This window comes from Haemaphysalis longicornis, unplaced genomic scaffold (genome assembly GCF_048455015.1).
Source record: "Haemaphysalis longicornis isolate Haplotype H1 unplaced genomic scaffold, Haemaphysalis longicornis Haplotype H1 scaffold_7, whole genome shotgun sequence".
In the NCBI taxonomy this organism is placed as follows: Eukaryota; Metazoa; Arthropoda; class Arachnida; order Ixodida; family Ixodidae; genus Haemaphysalis; species Haemaphysalis longicornis.
Window position 1 is genome coordinate 77,662,999 of NW_027526422.1, and position 6,000 is coordinate 77,668,998.

Genomic DNA, 6,000 nt, shown 5'->3' on the forward strand with positions numbered 1-6,000 from the left:
TTCCGATCCCCGCGGGACGAGTGGGACTGACGTGTGTGGTGCAGCGGAGCGGCCGTATCATCGACGGTGAGTGGTCCGTCTCTGCACCTTTCTTTTTTTGGAGGGACATCCTCATTGCCAGGGCCCACCATGACTAGAGATAAAGATCTCGAAGCGGAACGCGCAAAAACGCGAGAGCTGGAGCGGCTTGTAAGGTTGGCTGAAGCGGAATTCCTAGCGCGTCCGGGAAACGAGGACGTTGTGCGGCCGTGCTGCAGTTGTGGTCAGACAACACACTCGTCCGCCGACTGCCGCCGTTACCGCTATCTCGATCACGAAGCCAGTCCACCCGCTCAGAGGGAACGGTGGGTTGAAGTAGCTGATTCCGAGGTAGGGGAGAGGCCGCGTCTGGTCACTGCGGTGGTTTCCGGGATCTTTAAAAGACGGCCATACAAGGTGGGTGGCCGGCTAAGGGGGCCGAGTGTCCCCGCTAAGCCATTTAAGCTGAGCCTCAGCGCAGTGAACGAAACTGCGTTGTTGAGAAGGATTTTTACCCCTGATCAGCTGACCAGGCCGGCGAAATCTGCCTCTCTGGCGGAAGCTTCCCGTGAAGGCGCTTCCCGTCAGAAGCAGAAACTTCCCATCAGCGGCTCCTCGGCTACACAGCCAAGGGTAGCAGAGTCGGTAGGCCAGGCCACGGGCCAGGCAGGCACGCTCGCCGCGGCGGCACGCGCCGGAGAAGTGGTGGCGGGCTTGGCCAGCGGCTGTCCCGGGAAGGCAAATGAGCCGGGCAATGTCGAGGCGCCTCCGCGGAGATTTTCAGCGGTAGAGGTAGCGGCGGTCGGTCAGACAGTCAACGCACGCTTGGGTGCTGCAAAACCTCTGCCGTATCACGACCGGCCATGCCCAAATGGTTCGCTGGGGGCAGACGCTGCCGCCGAAGTTCGCGGTGGTAAAACTGCAGCAGGCACGACGGCCGACGGCAGAGTACGAACAGCGGCCGGTGGGGCCCTGGCGAGAAACCCGGATTTGCGCGCCATGCAGCTCCCGTCCGCCCAGTCTTGTGCTCGCGCCCAGGCATACCCGCCGGTGTTCCCTTGCTTCGACGAGCCACTATCCGGGAGCAATAGAGGCTTGCGGAATTCGCCGGGTGACATATTTGGTACCCCTAAGAGTAGACGAGGCTCAGCTGCGTCGAACCTGGTTGACCGCCGCACTGATCGCGGTTCTTTGCGGAGGCGTGCCCGATCCTGCTCAAACGGGCTTCCGGCGGCAGTAGCTCCCGCGGGTATTTGCGGTAGCGGAGACCCGGCAGGCATAGCGGCGGCGGTGTCCAGCGGGCTAACGCAGACGGGTGATGCCCCGGCGAGCGACATGGACTCGGACGACACTGAGCCGCCGTCCGCACAGGCGGGTACGCGTCCTCAGCAAGGTCCGCCAGCGCTCATTAGCGTTGACAAGCCGTCGACCAGCTGTGACCAGGGCTCCAGTGTTGCGCCGTACAAGCTTTCGGGGTCGCCTAGCTCTAAGCGCAGCTTCACAGCATCGAACGCTGGAGCAGTAAATCGAGGGTCCCAAATGAGAGCAAGGGTCGACAAAGGGGCAGGGGAGAGCCACTTTGCATGCGCTGGAGGGGACAGTGTCAAACGCGTGCATGAGAAAGGAAGCGTCTCAAAGCTTCGGCTCCTGGTCATGCGTGTGGCTCTGACAGTGGGGACTTCCCCCACGGCTTGCAGAGGCGGATCACCTCACGCCTCGGCGAACTCCGAACATCACAATTGGTGCAGCAACCAGGTGGACTCTCACCTCGAAGCTGCGCCCGATTAATCTGAGTGCTACTGGCGGAAGGAGAACTGTGGTGAATGGATTGAACGCTCGTGCGCGGTTCATTCCGCTGCTGTTTTTTTTCTTGCCTGTGCTTTGGGCGGAGTGTAACCTTCACCCTGCGTTTTGTTGCTTTATTTTACAATTGCGTTGTTCATTGGGCCGCCGTTTTCTCTTGTTTCTTCCTTTGTTCTCGCGAGTGAGCCCCACTTCTGCCTTTGTCGTTGTATCCCGTACGCGGGTATTTTTCTGGTTTGCATGATGTGCCCCGGGCGTGTTATGCAGCATTTGTTTTTCTCATCGTGTAGCCTTTCACTGTGTGCTTTGCTGGCATGCGGAAATCACGCTTGCATGCATGGAGCCCTCAAGGCGTTTTGCTTGTTGTTTGTTTGGGTTATCCGCGCTGTAATCACTTTGTTTTGGAGCCTGTAGTAGTCCAAGCAGTCCTGACACAGGCTTTTGATAGGGGAGCTGTAATGATTGCAGCGCCGATGGACCCCCGTCTTGACGATGACCCCCCTCCCTTCTCGTGGCCTTGCTGGGTCTCCCCATCCGGTGTCGGAATGTTGGGCGGCCTCCGCCGACGCCAGCGAGTCGCACCCTTTGTTGGGCCTCGCCGGCGGCTTTTGTGCGGCGTCGGGGGAGGCTTTCCTTTCATCTTGACCTTCGGGGACGGCCGGGGGGGGGAGCGGAGGTCAAAACCCTTTTTGGCATGTGCGCTCCCCCCCCCCCCGGCCGTCCCCGAAGGTCAAGATGAAAGGAAAGCCTCCCCCGACGCCGCACAAAAGCCGCCGGCGAGGCCCAACAAAGGGTGCGACTCGCTGGCGTCGGCGGAGGCCGCCCAACATTCCGACACCGGATGGGGAGACCCAGCAAGGCCACGAGAAGGGAGGGGGGTCATCGTCAAGACGGGGGTCCATCGGCGCTGCAATCATTACAACACCCAACCCGACTGGTGATTCCAGTAGGCTTGCTGGGAATCGTTGACTACCCTCCGAACCCCTGGTTGAGTGAGAGCCCTTCTGCTGCCGTCATTTCTTGGGTCCTAAGCGAGGTACACGCAAGGACGTTGGTTCTGGAGGTAGCCACGATGATGGCGTATTGCTACCCTCGATGTTTGGAAACGTCTGTGAAGATAACTGCATGATCACCACCGAAGGTGGTTTTTAACGCTTGCGCCCATGCTTTTCGGTGACCCTCGTCATGTGAGAGATTCATATTTCTAAGCAAAGGGAGCATCTTTAGTTTTAGTCACAAAGAGTATGGGATTACGTCAAGCGGAGTGACATTCTGGGCTGCCCAGCCAATGTGTGGAAGCGTGTGGTTACCAACCGCAGTTCTGAGTCGGACCTTCTGGTTAGAAAGATGGCCTTCTATCAACTCTTCCACCGGGTTGTGGAGCTCCGTTCTAAGCAGCCTCTGTGTGGACTCACTCATAAGAAGACCAATGGCCTGCTCGACCGCCTTTCTGATCATTATATAAACATCTCTATGTCTTCCTTGTCGAGAAGAAGACAGGGGGTTGACGTAAGTGACTCACGAGAGGACAAAAGCTTCAATTATTCGAAAGGTAGCGGAGTCCTTTAGGCCTCGCTTCTTGGTGGCAACTCGCCTGATCATGTGTATGATTTGATTAATGCTGTTTTTGAGGCGCTGCAAGGTGACGTCACGCTTGGTGTTAACCTCGAGATGCAGGCCCAGGATCTTGATGCTGGGGCTCGGAGTGATGGCATGACCATCAAGGAGTATTTGAACGTATTCCTTGATTTGGCGTGAGGGTGGGCGACAAGGTGCTGGGAGTTTTTACGTGAACACTGGAGGCCACTGGCTTTAGCACATTGGCGTACTAGAAGTGAGATGCCATGCATTGGTGTGAGCTTCCTTTATTTTTTGTAACTCTTAGCACATGAGCAAGGTGCGCACAGGGCCGCTAGACGGGCGTGAGGGGTCACGTCATGCTTTCACGTGGCATTCAGCGAGAACGCAGGGGGGTAAACCCGTAGATCTGCTTGGTGAGTACACCACCTGTCTTCCCCGTCTTCGCGTTGCCTCGTACATAAATCGGTAAGACAACGGGCTCTCGCTTTGTTAGTTTATTAGTACCAGGTTCGATTCCCGGCGGTGCCAGTAAATTCTTTTAAATGCAGAGCATTTCAGTAACTCACGATGTCACCCGCGTTGACGTCCGCAGGCCTCCGTAGTCGTAGTCCGCACCCCTCCCCCTACACTATGTAAAAAAAATACTATCCGGCGCCTGGTTTCTATCCCTCGACCCTGCGGGCGGAACGCAATGTACATGGTGCTCTACCCACTGCGCCACAAAGCCGACACAGAATTGGAGGCTACGAACGCGCCTTAAATCCTTGACTCATTCAACTTACTGCTGACGTGCGCTCTCTCGTCAGCAGTTGCCACAAGTGCAACAACATTAACGTAACGCAAACTACTTAACGTCGTGCGCCCCCGGAAATGCTCTGCATTTGATCGTGCCCCTCGCGAGGGGGATGTTTCACTGCGTCGCCATGCGAACAGTTTGCCATTATAGTTTCCGCCCGCTCCTGTCGGTGTCGCCACGGTTCAAACCACGGCAGGGCAGCTGCGCGGGCGTTCGTTGATCGGCGTGCGTTCAGGAGTGGTGGTTTGATTTGCATAGACGCTCGTTCAGGCGTTAAGTCAGACGGCCATCCAGCGTAGAACTTCCATGACGCCAGGGAGGACGCAATTGCGTCTCGGAGCGTGCATTTTTATTTGTTCGCTGCAGTTTTCTGGTGACACCAACGGTCGTGAAAGTACCCTTGGGGGTAGAGGTAAAAAGCTTTGCTTTAAAACAGCAATACAATCTATTCCAGTTTACCCCCAATACAAGTTACCCCCAATTTAGGATTTGGGGGTAAATTGGATGTACCACAATTTACTTAAGATATATACCTGAGTATATGTCTAGCCTTTTGGTAAATTGAATTAGGTTTTGCTTATTAACCTAACTCAAACAAATGTACACAGGCACTGTTATCGATTTCCCCCTCAGAAGAATCTAAACTGGCGATCGAAAATTTTGCAGTTTGGCTCACAACATAAGGAAAACCGGGAAAAACTCAGCCGAACTACTGGGCCTAGAGGTTAAATATCTGTACCTCAGGCCCATCATGCTGTACGAGATGCATATTGCAGCATTTCTACTACACACCTACAGCAATAGCAGAATGAAGAAAAAAAAAACATCACTGTACGTGGCGTCTGCCAGTTATGCCGACTCCGAAAATTGCACAGTGTGCGTAGACTCACCTAAAGTAGAATACCTTACTATCACCGCAGTGTTCCCTTCAGAGGAAGCTCTTCATTTACAACTCTTTGTATTTCATATCGCCCCAAGCGATAGCACGAAAGTTGCAGAGCGTTACGGAGCTTAGTTTGAACAATTTGTGTGCTGGTAAGTCACAGTGATCACCCTATTGTGTGGGTGACGAGGTGCTTTTTGGGAATTTTAGGGTTGGATTGTGACAGTGTTATGCCTTATAATTCTGGGCAAAAACGCACGCTCGCGGTGTCATATCACTTTTCATTGTGTATATAACAAGTTAGGCATTTTAATTCGATCTACAGTAGTTAGCCAGAATTCCTCGTGTTACTGCGCTTCAGGTACATCAAATATTATGAATTTTTTCGAGTACATCTCATCATACGGAGCGATCGTTAACAGTGTAGCGTCATGACCATACGAGAAATTAGCGTCCCTGGGACACCCTCGGGAAGTATTTGTGAAGTATTGCCAAGACAGTTAAATGATATCGACATCCTAGGCTCGATAGGTTGCAGAAAGATGGCAGTGTGTTTGCTCACTACGCTGCGATGGCTGTCAAAAGACTCTTCTGCTACACCTGCCACGTAGATGCTTTTTCCTCTGCCACGCCCAGGTCTCACGCTTTTCCTTTCCCATCTTACCCCTCCCACAATCAACACGGTGAATATTTGCCGTAGTCGATTCAGTTTTCTCGCTTTCCAGCGCTCGCGCGCCATTTGTTGCAAACTTTCGTAACTATTGGACTTGGAATGCCACCGCGAGTTCTAGACTGAAGCACGAGCTATTTTTGCGTTTTGGGGTAAAAATATTGTTTTTAATGCGAGCTTTTTTATTTTGTTTCGCAAACACCAAGCAAGCGTGTATTCGTAATTAAAAGAACGCTGTCATGTACCAGT